The sequence below is a fragment of the Channa argus genome, chromosome 20 (assembly GCF_033026475.1).
Source record: "Channa argus isolate prfri chromosome 20, Channa argus male v1.0, whole genome shotgun sequence".
NCBI lineage: Eukaryota > Metazoa > Chordata > Actinopteri > Anabantiformes > Channidae > Channa > Channa argus.
In genome coordinates this window covers 5,376,727-5,392,436 of record NC_090216.1, presented here as the reverse complement: position 1 = coordinate 5,392,436, position 15,710 = coordinate 5,376,727, and the positions used below count along the sequence as shown (strand labels likewise).

General features: G+C 40.3%; 1 protein-coding gene and 1 long non-coding RNA gene across 2 annotated transcripts in view; both read right to left on the bottom strand.

The window, feature by feature from the left end:
* Window positions 1–15,710, bottom strand: part of rpl38 (ribosomal protein L38) — a 422,602-nt gene that overhangs the window by 79,874 nt on the left and 327,018 nt on the right. The gene's annotated exons all lie outside the window — the stretch shown is intronic.
* On the bottom strand, window positions 1,966–3,892 carry LOC137106218 (uncharacterized). Its single transcript, XR_010911904.1, has 3 exons — window positions 3,733–3,892; window positions 2,518–2,803; window positions 1,966–2,366 (listed from the first exon to the last, which is right to left on the bottom strand). It is a non-coding gene; the product is annotated as an uncharacterized lncRNA (long non-coding RNA).

The window sequence follows — 15,710 nt, the reverse complement described above, 5'->3', positions numbered from 1 at the left end:
TCACATTTAGTTGTGTCTGTTACACAGGGTTTCGATTCTTCACCACCGCTTCAAACGTAGGACGAGCACATAAGTTTGCTGTTCCGCTCTGGTTGCTATGTAATATAGTACTTTATGTGTGGAAAGAGTGAAATTGTGCATACAAGGCATCACTGGGAGAGTACACGATGATCAAAGGGTGATTATCCAGTGTGCTGGAGTTTCTAGCCAGGCTCTATTCACCCAGTTATTCTGAAATGTCACAGCTATCCCCAGGGAGCTCCTAAAGAACATAGGTGACGGAGACAGGCCTGGGAAGATTCCTGATGTCATAGACATAGTACTTTTTTGCAGCAGCAGCAGCAGCAGCAGCAGCAGTAGCACTTACCCTCCCGCTTGCTTGTTGCCTGTATGTGACAAAATTATACGATTCCACATGGTGCAGCTGTCATCTGGAAAGTGTAAGTGGAGCTGAGTTTCAAAGCCGAAAATCAGTGACTACACATGTGACAACATTTTAAACATGTTCTTCCAAATAGGAATATTTCATGCTATATACAGTGAGACGTTCGGAGTTTTTGTTAAATGTGCAGCATCTGCAAAACTGAGCAAGTCAACAACGTAAACTACAGTCCTGCTTAGCACTGATTGCTATGCCAGTTACTTCACAATAAATTGAACTCAATTGGTTGATGGAAAACTTCAATTGTGAGACAGCAGCGGGAACAAAAGAATGTTCATCCATTCACATAAGATTTTCATTGTGGATCTCATTGTAATTTGCTTACTTTTTTTAATCGATAGTTTAATGTACATCTCATCAAGAAGCTGATGAGGTGTAAGCCCATAACTTTGGTTCAGTAGCTGACCTTCTAGCTCCCAGTAGGTTCATTAGGTTGTTTTCATGTAGTTTTCATTGCTTGTCATTGTGTGGTGTCAATTGATTTAGGTGAACGTCGGGATCTAATAATCATTTATAAACATTGACTGTCACTTCTCTTCATGACAGGACTGGAGGGAAAAAGGCTACTGAACCATTCATCTGAGTTGGTAAAGACTGATAATGCTCCATTGAATGCTCTGATAACAGTCAAACAGTCTGAAATAGAAACAGGAAATTAGGCCCCTCGATTAGCTCTTGCAGTCACCCTTCCAGCCATGCTGTTGTGTGTCCTTATTCAGGCAATATGAGAAAACAAATTTAACCCAGTGGGTGCGTGGCGGATTCTTTAATGACAACAACGATGAGAAGCATCTATGTCTATGGTCTCAGTGCTGAATTTAGCTGCTTTTGAAAGTGCAAAAATGTTCTTTCTATTATGTACAGCACTTCGCACAATCCTCTGCTGTCCACCCACGCTACATCCCACTGGACAACATGTGAGACATGGACCTGTATAAATCGACACTTTAGACCCACTGCTGTCACTCAAGTGTGAGGTGACCAAATGTCCAGTTTATATTGGCTCAGTCCTGATTTTCACACATTTGTTCTCGCTGGGGGCTTCACCTCTGGAGGTCGTCTATCTCCACCACTCCAGATGTTGCCATTAAATAAAGTAGTTTTCCACTTTTAAAGGCCCCGTTTTATAGTTTCGATGTTTCCGGTTAATTACCACAGCTTTAGGCATTAGTTTATTCTGTGCTATTACCTTGCTTTTACGTAATTATTACCATGATTTATCATATTATTATTATCAGCATAATCTTGTTACCGTGTTAATAGAGAAATATTGCCATCTTGTTATTATGTAAATATTAAACCTTTATTACCATGTTACTGCTGTATGTAGATATTATCCCTGCACTACTTTGTTGTGTTTTACGTTTAATCAGGTCTCTATTAAAGCAGCAGTAAACTGAACAGCTGTCCTGTTTTTTCCTTTGCCATCTGGTCATTCAGTAGTATTGTTATTTTAGGAGATAATGGGATTATTACTGTATACAGTATCCTGTTCTCTAATCCTCCACACAGTCAAGCTCAGGTTTTATTAGAAGAATGATATTTTATTTCCTTTTTTACATTACAGAAAACATCTCACGAATAAATGGACAACACCTGCAGTGATTAAATACTGTGGCACTTCGAACAATCAGAAGAGATAAATCCAAAAGTCCTCTGAGTCCCGAATCAACCTTCACATTCAAATCCAAGTCCCATTCATGCAGTCAATCATTCATTCATGTTATTGCGTGAAACGACTCCTTCGTGAACATCCCCACTGAAGTCTGATGTTTTCACAGTGGCAGCTTAATTTTGTTTAGCGTAAAAACGGTATGGAAAGATTATTTAAGCTTGTGCTGGATTCAGGATTAACTCTCCGTCTGGAAGATGCTGAGAATCAACACAGCCTTGCAAAGCTGGTCCTGCTGTCCAAGGTCGGGCTCTGGAATTTAACCAATAAATAAATAAATTAACTCTTCTGCACAGCAGTAATACTATGAAGCACATAAACTGTTGGAATAATTCTGTTTGTAAAATGATTATCTCCACTTGGTGTCTCCAATCAAATTTTAATAAGCAGGGCTGATACTTGCATACAAACATGCGGATGCACATCCCACACATGGCGACAACACTGGAGATCTGAAGGGCCCTGCCGCACTCTGGGCTCATCAGACAGTCCCTTGTCCGCAAGCAGCACGCGGGACAGCTCCTCCCTGAGCTTTTCTTCTCTGTGTCCTTTAATTTCTCGGGCTGAGTTTGTATCGTGTCCGGGTGCTTTTCATCCCACACCTCACTCTCACCTTTCCCCATTATTTTATTGTTTTGTTGACAGAGGGCAAGTGGAATAAAGTAGTTTTGCAGACAGATGGATTGGATCTGTGAAGAAAATGGCAGGAACATAACAGTGTGCTTTATGTGTGCCATGGCTTCACAATAGCTGAATTTTCACAGGGAATAATATGAGCCATATTGCGTGCCCACTCCCATGCTCTCAGGCCTCACAATCAAGGCTTTGTTACACGGCAACATCCTGTGTCCATTGCCATAATGCTGTGATTGGGTTTTGTTTTGTGATCTTTTTTTCACAACACTTACTAGGGTGTGATCTCCTTCATCTCTCTTTAGGAATTTTTGCAACTAGCCCGGTAACATTCCTGCCACACACACACACACACCTCCCCTGAAATGCAGAGGCCCGCGCACAACAACAAACATGTGCAACACTCTCAATGTGAAATCCGTTCTATTCAACAAGTGAGATGTCTGTGCTCGGATGAATCTGCGCACACGTTGGTCCTATTAAACGCAGAGAATGGAGCATATTATGCACAGAACCGCTCCATTTTTTTTAAAGAGCGGATCATTAACACTGTGGCCTAAACTTAAGTCCCTTTACGAACACTTTATTGAGTGAAGTCACATTGATTTGACAGATTAACAATTCTTCCATGCTGATGATCATTTCTCCTGCCAGGAGTTGAGCCCCCCTGTTTTAACTGTCAGATACAATTGCTCCCCACAGACATTATCAGATATTAAATGATAACCCTGATGGTGAAATACCATCTTATCTGTGCCATCCGGTGGCTCCCCATTTATTACCACTGACAGTAAATTAGATTGCTGGCATCTGGAGGGTACACTGGCATTTTGAGTGCACCTTTCCATCTCATTCTGCTTTCAAAACTCCATTGGTTTTCAATCATAACTAATGAAATTCCATCACCCTCTGCTGCCGTGAAAGCAACTTGGAAAGGGAGAGAGTGAAGGCCATTAAGAGTAAAGAAAACGAGTAATGGTCTTACCCTTTGCTTTCAGAGTCCCCTCTCTGTCAGTTTGAATTTCTCCTCTTTGTATAGTTCTTTAAAAGAGTGCAGTGAACACACACCTACAACGCACACACACTGTGATGAACAACCCAGAGTTGCTCTTAATGTCAGCCTTTGCTCAGATGAACAAAGCGGGAGTGTCTTCAGGTTTTACAGGTTTGACCAATAGGGCCGCCCTGACGTGGGTTATTTTATTTACAACATAAAAACTATTCATTTCCCACTGAGTCTTAAAGGTACAATCACTAATCCAAGTACAACAAGAAATTCATGCCATCAGCATCATACACACTAACACATGGGAAATGTGAAACATGGGAAATCAAGCAGTAGCATGAGAATCAAAATCAATTCACCCAGGGCATCAAACACTGACCCTGTGTCACAAATATGTGCAGGGTGCCCTTTCGTATAGCAGTTTGTATGGGACACACCAAGTTTGGCTTTCTCTGATTGGTTGGAAGGGTGAGTCTTGCTCTTTAAAAAAAAAAAAAAAAAAAAAAGGACATGCTTATAAATGCCAGTCATGTTCTGTAAATCTGTGTCATGTGACATCCAGGGCGAAGCCAGAGGGAAAATCTGATTGTGCACCGCAGGTGCCACCCAATGCCAGCGCGAGAAGGTGGTATTTACCTGCTTTAGGACTTTCAAGTTATGGAGAACTGGCCAGATCTGAAGCTGAAATAGAACACCGTCTGTATGAATACATCAACTTTTATTATTATGTACAATAAAGGTGGTTTCATATGTTTTGAAGAAGTAGAATTTTGTAGCAATTTACCTGTGCAAACGATGAGTTTTTACCTCTCCCCAACTGTTATTTGTTGACTATTTGGAGTTAAAAATCGTTGAAAAGTTATGTTTTTGACATTTGTGACACTAAACACTTATTATTGCTAAATATATTGTCAACAATATATTTAGCAAACCCTATTAGTAATGATATGCAGTTTATTATTTCCACAAAGGTTTTTAAATTTGGTCCCCAAACCTTTTAGATGCACTTCCAAATGTGCCACCCTATTCTGTGCATGTACAGTCTGGCCACCCTAATAAACTATTTCTAGATCCGCTCCACATTAAGTAAGTTATGGAGTGTATTTGAACTAAAAAACACAACGTTTTAAAAAGTCACATATTACAGCTTTTAACATCGACACGGCAAATTATTGCTTTCTTTAGACAGAAAGATAAATGTCAGCATTTCTTCATACACAGCCGGATGACTGACACCTTCTTTCCCAGCTTTGTGATGGAATGTGCTCCACAAGTTTGTCCCTCATTTCTGCTGTGGAGATGCAATCAAGTCTTAATTAATAATTACACTGAACAATTAATTGATTAGACGGCACATTTCATTACATGATGCACAATGATGAATCTGGATGAACAATTTAGGGAAGCAATTAAAGCACAAACAATTAGAAAACATTCAAGGAATTGCATCCCATTAAGAAAAGGAATTACTTACTGAGCCACTCATCTATAAATGCAGCAACATAAAATGCATAGTGATTTATTAATTTAGTCAACTCTACCAATATTGTGCATGATCTAGAAATAATCAGACACAAAAGGATTATGTTTCTTTTAGCCAAGCACATGCAATTGCTGCACTTAAAAGTACAATTGTGCTGTGACAAAACAACAGAGTCAGTCCTTTCCCTCCTAAATTGAATGTCACTGTGGTGAGTTATAGCAGTCACAGATGAAGTGCAAGCTTCCTGTGCAACTGGAGAAAATGCAGAGGGCAGAAAAATGTTGAGCTGGTAAACTTGCCACAGACTTGTCACACATCTGAACAGATAGTTGTGGTAAGTGTGATCACTACTCACCACGGTTTTAAATCAATTACAAGCAAATGTCAAAAACCAATTTTCTCTAAAGTACAGTTTTAAATTTCATTGTACTGTCTAGAAATAACCAGGGGGTTCTGCTGGCAGCACCACATATCACTATAGTAAGCATTAACTTGGCTTAGAGCTTTAAGTTGGAGCCCGGTTAGCAGGTCCTGAGGAATTCACCAACACGGAGTGGGGCCGCTGACTCAAACACTGTCATGCCTTTAAATTAAATGACTTAAATTTTCAGCTTATAGGGGCAAAACGTGGGGGAAATTGGTGACATCTAGCAGCTGTAACAAATATTTCAGGCATCGGAGTGGCATTTTACATCATGTTTTAAAATCAAGGAGGTCAAGTGTGCAGGTGATGAAACACAAACAAGAAACAAAAGGTAAAACGCAAGAGATATCAGTTTGTGCCCGAAAGTTTAAAAGCGCAAATTAGTATTACATGATAAAGCCTGCTGAGCCTGCTAACATGCTGAGTAGGTACATTGGCCCATAGCTGGAATACGTCAATAACACATGAAGCAGGTGAAATGGGTTTTCATTTACATCTAAAATGTCAGTTTGTTTTCCCGCAGGCAACAATTAGTGACTTTCTTAGAGATAATTTACTGAAAACAATGATCTACTTTCGCTGCTATAGACACAAGGGTGATAAAACCGGTGTGAAAAACCAAAATAGGGGACTCAAAACAGACTGCTGAAAGAAGCTAAAAAGGTTTGGTAAAGCTTACAGAATCTGTGGAGCTGGATGATAGTCCATCCTTTGGCTGTTGGAGTCGAGCACGATACATATCAAACTTTACTTTGTTGATCCCACAATAGTGGGTAATATTTGACACTGCTAATTTTTAGAAATGAAGCACTACACACAGAGCTTGGACCAATAAGTACTGTAGCACACACCCAACATCACCCCTTGCTCCTCAATTAAACTGCATATTTACTGAGGCAAATCTCAAACTCCATTTGCAACTTTAATTACTTCATCGTGATGTGGTAACAAATTTCCGTTTTTAACTGCTTCCTGAAAATGTTCTTTTGTTTTATTCGCCACAAGGTTATCGGAAGTCAGAAGCATTATCTGAGCCCAAACTGACTTTTTATTAGGAATGAGTAAAACAGAAGCTGCAGCAAAGCGCAGTGAGTCAAACGTAGACAGTGTCATGTCAGTATCACTTCGTACAATATGGCAGCAGGACACGATAAACCGAATGGAACTTGCTCCACTTTCTCCACTTTTGTTTGTTCAACCATTCATCAGTTTCTCCCACTATCGGGCTAAAACATGCCATTCAACACAGGCACACATATAGTTTTAGTATTTCTCAAACCAACGACTTTTAGAGCATATAGAAATACATCAAACGTCAGCCAGCCTTTGCTAAAAATGTTAATCTGTGATGTTAAGTAGTAGACAAAGAAAGGACGGGTATGCTCCCCCTACCAGTGCATTATTCTGGTCGAAGGTGCACCTGCGACCTTCATTCACTGCACAATGAACCACTTTGCAAGATGACAAGAAATCTTAGCTGGAATCTAGTTCTGCAGTCCTCTAAAAATCTCAGCTTGAGTGGTTTTCATCTTCACTTGTCTGTCAAAGTGTCAGAAATGAATGCTGGCCTCTGCTTTACTGTTGTGTTTAGCGGGATTGGGCAGTACTCTCATCCAGGAAGACTCACAGACAGCATCTTCCTGTGCTACGGCTCTGCTACTGTACTGATTTCATGTAAGACTGACTTTTGCGTTTAAAAGACGATGCCAATTAAGGCGGTCATATCGGAAGTTTGTGCCCCCCCCCCCCCCACCCTTTTTTCTTTTGTCTGACAATGTGCTGCATGTGGGATGGATTGGTAATGAAATGTGACCTGCTTTTAAAACTGAATGTGTTTTGTCAACAGTTTTACCCAGTGGTAATACTCTGAAGTGCTCTTGGGTGGTATGATGTGATTTTCATTCAGCTGCCTCAATTTAGCAGCCATTTAAAATATTATTCGTTGTAGAAACATTCAATTAGAAGAAAATAGTACTGCTTAATAGGTTTTGAGCTCAGATACAGTAACATAGGTGAACCTCTAAACACATAATATTCTTCAAAGTTTGTTGTCATGTTAAAAATATATATGTGTTTTTTTTCTAAGGTTTATCACTAAGAAGGCTTTAGGGTTGCTAACAACCCAAGAGAGTTTTTTTCCCACTGCTCCAACGACGTGTCTTCAGACCTTATGGCAGCTACATTACAGTGTCTCCCTGTTGTGGCCTGTCGACACTGAAAGTGTTTGCTGTTGCATTTTTCAGTTGTTTTCAGCTTGTGCACATATGATGGAACACGTGTGCTCGTATGTTAATCAGCCCAGGTGCCTACACAGGCGGTGCAATAGTTCATGTTTTGTTTGCATTGCACAAAAAAACAAAAAAAAAGGAGCAATTCTTACATTTTAAGTCATAACCACAGTGATTGTGTGTGAGGAGAAAACACACGGTGGTCTCCACTCATTACTGTGCCTGGACACTTCCTCCAACACCGGTCTCCCATCTCTGACGTTTTGTTGACCTATCCACCAAAACTTTTCCCGAGGGACTTTGTCTCTCTATAATAATCTCACGCTGCCTCCTTCTGTGTTGTTGTCCACCAAATGGCAGCAGCAATAATTACTAGAGCAGCTAGTGGGCTTTGTTACCTGGACCTACACGTTTGTAGGTCAGCTTTTTTTTGTGATGCTGTTGTAATTATTCAAAGCAGAGTGCCAGCGAATGAATGTAATGTAACCAACCAGGTTTAATTCAGTGAGCCAGGAGAAATTATGTGGAAATTTTAGAAATCATTTGTAGAATATGTTGTCATGCCTGGCTAATGAAGGGCATAACTAAGAAGGGGAGGGGGTCCACAGAGTAACAATTTAAACAAACATTGGTACTCAGTAAGCCTGAAGCCTAATAAACCAAATCTATCAAACCCAACCAACTTCCAGGAGGGAGAGAGAGCCACCCTAGACTCAGGCCACATCTTATGGACCTCATGCAGGTGAAAGCAAACCCCAATGAGAGAGGAGGGGGTGGACTTACTTACTACTACAATGCAAGCGTCTCCTTCTCAATGACTCAATAACTCCTTATTATCTGCGTTCCCAAAATGCTTTGTGTGGCACACGGCTACATCAACAACTAATAACAGGAGTGATGCAGTGTGAACTGTAATAGATAGACCTACATCCAGTACAGCCAACAAGCAGCTGGTTTGGTCTTTGCTGAAAAAGTCAGTTTGTGTAACAGTTGGGATTAATTTGTCACTGTATATCAACTACTGTACTGTTGTGTTTAAGCTAAGTTGCTGCTGCCACCAAGAAAGCTGCTCGCCCCACGGTAAATTATTGTCACCTCCTCAGAGTCCAGACCCCATATCTAAAAATGCCTCCAGGTGACATCACTTGGAGGAACCTTCAGTTCAGTCATCTTGTTGCTCACACTATAGGGTTCGTAATAATGGTCGGTCTACTTTTCAACAGCTCCTCCAGATGACATCATATGAACTCCTAAGGATGTAAAGCTCCTCTGGTGATGTCATCTGGAGGGGTTTTTCGCATCCAGAAGCAGAGAAATATTTTCATACAGGGAAGTCAGAGGGAAGTTTAAAAGCAATAATGTACATTTACGCACTTACGCTCTTTCAGTAAAAAGCCTTAATAAAAAATTTTGCCTGGATATACAATGTACAATATTTCATTTGTTTTATGTGCAGCTTGGTGCTACTGCAGTTATTTGTGAACTTGGTGGATGTCGATGTTTCCAGCCAACAACTGGGTGTAATCGTTGCTGTAGTTTGTTTGGTTCAGGCTATGTTGTACACATGGAACAGATTTAAAACATGAAATCGTTCACTTTTATTTTTACACTATTGACACATCTTTAAATGAAACTTTCCAATAAACTGAGATTAATATACACTATATGACTCACTGACACCTACATATTACAGTATCTGTACGCATACAATACAGAGCAATTAAATGGGATTTGCTATGGCTGAGTAAAGTCTAAAGTGTTTATTGTCAGTTAATTGTCATGCGAGAAATGATTCAGCAGAGAGCCACCATAACTCCCATGCTACCTCTAAACCTCAACCTAATTGAAAATGGTTATTTTCTCAGGTTATTGCCTTTTTGGTGTGGTAAATGCATTTTCTTTCATTCCTCTGCCGTTTCTCGCGTCTTATTAAACTGAAAATCACTGAGAAATTAAACAGGGAAAATTCATTGCTTTTTACTTCTCCCGTTCGGAATTTGGCCGTGAGAGGACAAGCCACTCGCACTTATGTTCATTCCATCCATCTCTGAGTGCTATTCTACATCTGACAATATGTTCTTTTACATTTCTTGCCATTTTGCCTCTGTTTGTATGCGCTCTCGCTCTCGCCTCCAACATTACACTCTTCCAATGCTCGTACGCTCATTTTTCTTTTTGTTCACACATTTCTTTGCTTATTGTGGATTCTGCGCTGTATTGTAAACAGAGCAGGGATGGAAGCACTGACTACTGCATGGTTGTCAAACATGCAGATGTGACCTTGAACATCCCAGAGTGGAAGAGGCGCTCATAAATTCAGCTATTATGTCACGGCGACTCTATTAATTCTGCGGCAACACAGATGTGAAATACAACCAAGATGTTTGATGGTTATACCAGCCACTCATGACTCTTCAGAAGAGTGATAAGCTGGGTTGTTGCTTGCTAGATTTGCGTGCAACAGAAATGCAGTCAATACATTTTAATTGCATTATGGAAACATGAATCTAGATCAGCTTCAAATAAGCTAAAACAAAATCATAATTTCCTGATTAAAACTAAAATTTGAGTCAGTGAAACGTTACAGCAATGTTTTTGAATTTTTAGACATATTTTACATAGGTTTGGAAATAGGATATTGCTATGGAGTCTTTGTCATTTTGTGCATCATCTAATGCTTGAAGTGCAACATGCCTAGGAAGCACATGCTCAGCTGATATTCACAGCCTGAGGTCAGAAGTGAGTTTGACCACATATGAAACGCACCATTTAACCCGTGTTTGCCATTCCCCCCTCCACTCAGCATGAAGATAATTGGATATAAAACATCAGCGAGAAGTCATAGCTTTCCTCCTTCAATCTCTGCATGCCGTCACAGGCCCAATTCACACAATGAAACACCATTAAACCTCAACAGTGGTGCTTTAAATGTATTGAACAGGGGCAGACGGTTCAGTAGCCTGTCTGATAATTCATGTAGATGCAATTCTCATTGACCTCGAACCCTGTTGGACGACCATGTTTCTTTCTGCTGAGTAAAATCCGAGCTCTTGATTTTTTCAGTTGGACCTTTGAGTGTGTTTTACTGGACTAATATTGAATCAAATTAAGTCAAACAGACATGTGCAATAACATAATGAAATAACCCTTAACTTCACCATGTTAAGCCCCATAAAGTGGGCACTCTGCAGGTGGCAATCACTTTGATAGCAGCTTTTTTTTTCCCACTGTCTGAAGCTCTTTCACTTTGATGGTGTATACGTGTAGAATATGGAGCCCTGCTCATGCAGAGGTTGAGTTGTAAAAACTGGGATTCGATCACTTTGAGAACAAGGTAGCAAAATATTACATTGTAGAACCAAGGTTCTTAGTTTTGTCACCTCTAAAATGGTGACCCACAGGTTAATATATATATATATATATATATATATATATATATATATATATATATATATATATATATATATATATATAATATTTGTAGTGAATATTGGTTGTAGTGACTTTCATTCCATGCATTTTAAGTCCAACAGAAAATATTATTAAAAAGTAAAGAAATTCTGAGAGAGAATTACAGAACTCGGCTAAAACTACGGTAGGATTTTACAAAATAAAAGTACTTCAACGGAAATGAAAAAATGTGCTTTGTCACCCACCTTGACTTTCTCCCTTTACAGACTTTATTTTGCTTAAGCTACTAGCTATCACCAGCTGACCACACATCTTCATGATGACAATGCTGGTGAGTGCAGGGTTCCACGACACTGAGTGTGATCATTCAGTGGCAAACTACCACTGATTATTCATCTTTATCAACTATTTTAAATGCTGAGTGAAAATGTTACAGGTTTTGCTCTTGTTGTGATCTTTGCTGGGTGACTGCTCCTACGCCGGATAAAAGAGGGGTTGAGTGTTCTCCACTTGAACGCAATCAGCCTGACAGTCGACAGGGTCAAAATTCTTTGAGAAGCCTCATAAATCTCCTTTGTTCAAGCCATGACACCCTTCTACAAAGCTGCGCTGCCAAGACCAGAGTCTTCAGAACGAAGACCCACATTTCTTTCCTTCAAATAAAGCTTGGCCTCCCAGATTCACACCTGATTGTCATCCTTATGAATAAAACTGCTTTATGGGGTTCACATACTTTTGCTGCACCCAGACATTTAAGATTAGATAATATTCCAGTGAAACTGAACTAAATAGATGAATATTGCTGTGAATTATATTTATGCAGAAACTGAGAAAATGCTAAAGTGTTCACAAACTTTCAAGCACAGGTATGAATATGTATATTTTTGTTTCGACTTAGCCTCTGGTCAAAGCTGTGCTTGGTTCAATATTTCTTACTCATTTCATATTCATAGGCTGATGATGTTGTCGACATACGGTAGGATTTCCCCAGTTTTAAGGGTGGAATGAAGCGTCAATATCCAGAGATGAAAGGACTTAGACCAAATCAGCTTATAGGGTTATTGGGCTTTGCAACCCTTGCTGCAAAGGAAGAAAGGGGGTCTGGGTTAGTGTGTAGCTGGTGTAAAAGTGTGAATTATAGCTGCAGTGAAGGGTGCAACATAAACTTGGCCACTCTAACTTTTTTTAATTTGGATTGGCAAGTCAGATGCCAGGATGGCAATATTTTATCCTCAAGTTGTTTTCTGAGTATTCGGCACTGAGGCAGAGTGGCTCTCCATCATGTCTGTCAGAGGGGACTTTATTGTAGAACACTGGGACATAGTGATATGTATGTGTGGCGGAGTGTTGCGCCTAAGAGCTGGTATTGGTGGAGCGATTTTACTGAATTTGCAGACATCGGAGTTTCTTTGTCACCAACAAGCCATGCTCCCAGTCAGCTGATGCATTTAAAGTCATTTCTTTAGCACGGTGTTGGAAATATAAACGACCCTTATGGCACATTGGTTCGACAATCCGCAACTAAGTGGCTCACAGCGCAGACATTCAGCACGTGGGCTTTGTCTCTTGACGTCTGAAGATCGCGTCCTTGCTCGCATCAGTCTAAAATATCCTACATTGCAACAGAGGAATAAAAAGCATTCACACAACAATGAGCATCCAGTAATATTTTATAATATTAGATTAATTCTTTAATATGGTGCTTGGAGTGTTGTGGATTTTTATTATTCAGTAAAAAACATCACCTTAACGGCTCATTACTGTATTCGCTATAATATAACGATATTGTTTTCTTTTGGTTGATTTATTAGAGTATCGAACATGTTGTTTGACCTTTAAAAATTTGTGAGCTTTATTTAAATGCTCTGTTGTGTAAATCACGGTCTTGATGGATTTGTTTATTGAACCGTTTTTGTGCTCCTGTAAAATGAAACACGAGTAATATTGTCTCAGTCCAAATGAAGACATAATTTATTAAACGGAGAAAATAGAAGCGTAGTTCTGCAGCTAACATGGGTGAACCTGCTCCTGGGGCCACATTGTACAAGACTCGGTATTAAACTGTCATGGCAAGCTGCTCCTAGTGTCTGATACACTTTGAGTCCACGGGGGACCGCCCTGCTGTAAAACATGTCCAAGTCATTTGTACAAGACGGGACAGGTACCAACACTGCTGCAACAACAATGGATCAAAAACAACTGCAGGACTAAAGGCTTCAGCCACTGAAACAACAGCTGAGTGTGTTGATGTCGGTTTTATTCTTCAGTTCGGGTTTTCATGTTCGGCTTTTCACTCTCAGCTTCTTAAGATTTGCATGAAGAAAAAAATTATAATTATGGTTATCATTATTAAAGAAATGAAATAAATGATATATAAAGTTGTTGTTTTTTAACAATGTGACCCGGGGGGCACCAGTTGCTGTTGATTAAAGTGGTAGGTCCTTTCACTGTACCTGTCCATCAGTCTGCTTCGTGTGGACACATCTCTTTTCTCTTGCTGTACAGTGAATCGGTATCAGTATTGGTGATACCAGCCTTGGTTCTACTCGGCATTAGACTGGAAATGGAAGCGAGGTAAAGTATCTAGGCACATCAATAGGTGGATAGAAATGGGTCAACACAGCAGCATCAACAAGTCACATTCAAGCTATTTCCCTCAGAATTTACGAAAGCCATGTGACGTGCATTATGTGATGAGTCAGCATTTCAACACGTTTAAAAACCATATCATACCAGCAAAATTCACATTCTGCAGTGGCATTTAAAACAAGCTTTAATTGCTGCATTTTATCAAAACCCGCCCTGTGTGCACTGGATTTATTTGAGTTTTTGTGTCTGTCCTGATTTTGTTCAAGGACCCCTCACACTGAAATACGGTACTTATGAATCTTCAGGGTAATGGAAAAGATGCTCCACTGACAGGCAGCAGAGACCCAGGGTCATGTTTTTCCTTCCACACATAAATCTTGGCCTCCTTTTGCCACCTGCCTGCCCCTCTCATGCATCTGTAGCAGGAGTCGTCTTTTAGCTATCTCGACCGATTGAGAGGTTTGATTTATGCCCGTGGACCAAGTTTATAGCAGAAAATTCAATTAAACGGAGGAACATAAATAGAAGATAAATGAATAGGTGCCCTCACCTCTCTGTTATTGCTCTTTCCCACAGGCCTTTGTCCACATGAGAATACATTAAATACATTTCTGTAAAAAGATTGTTTTCACGCTCCCAGTGACTCAGCCTGATATGTAAATTACATCTGGTGATTTGCTCATTTGGTGGGTAACAAAGTCATAGTGTGTGCAGAGAAGCAAACGCTGGGAGAAACAGCAACAGGGAGGGAGGGTCACAGATACATGCTCGACAACAGGTGAGACGTAACGGGAGTCATGGCAAACGCTGGCAGAAAATCGTGTCTCCTCTTCTCTCACTCGCCCCTGCGCAGGTCGCAAAAGTGACTTTTGAGATTTGATACTTAAACCTTGGTCCGTCCTCTGCTCCCAGTTTAGAGCTGACCTTTCCAAGCAGGCAGCCAGACTATAGCTCACCACACATGACAATGGGAGCAACTCTAAAACAGTGTGTATGTGTGTGTGTGTGTGTGTGTGTGTGTGTGCGTTTACCACCTGGAAAAAAAACTTGCGAACCACAATGCACACTCTTACAGCATTGACATTGCTGGTTGTTTTACTGCTTAATTTGCTAAGCCACTGAATTATTTATAGACCCCCCCCCCCCGTCCATATGCACCACATGTAAATTAAACTTCATCATAAATAATCCATCTGGGAATAAAAAAATACATGCCCATAATTGGAAACCGGTACAAAAGTCTAGATTCCTGCCTTCATAATGTGCCAGGGTTTATTTTCTGTCCTGCAGTGTTAAGGATGTTTTGCTTCCGGCCAGAATCATTAATACAGTATATGACCCCTCGTTTCAGATGCCCCTGCTGGACAAGGAGTTCTAAATCTGTGTAAGTAGTAAGGAGGACACTCATCTTAGCTTTGCGGGTTTAAGCCTGTCCTCTCACTCAAATAGAAACTAATTTATGCCTAGTGATAAAAAATACATAAAACCAAAGCAAGGAGTAGCCCAGGGGCAAGAAGTGGCAATAAGAGGTGTGAGCCCTCAGTGGCAACAATTCAGCATTATTTATAACTCAGTGACAGGAGGAAAAATATTGTACCAGCATGTCAGTCACATGCGTTCCTGTCTGCACGAACTGAAAACGAGCTACGCCTCATGTTTATTCACCTCTACTGTATTTGTTGGTGGTAATTTCTTTCTGATGAATACAAGTGGATATGTGTTTATACGTGCTCTGTTTGTGTGCATATACATGGGCACTATGACCAGTGTGTAGCTGCACCGCCCCAGGTGTGTTTTCCTGTCACCTGTCCATCATTCCCAT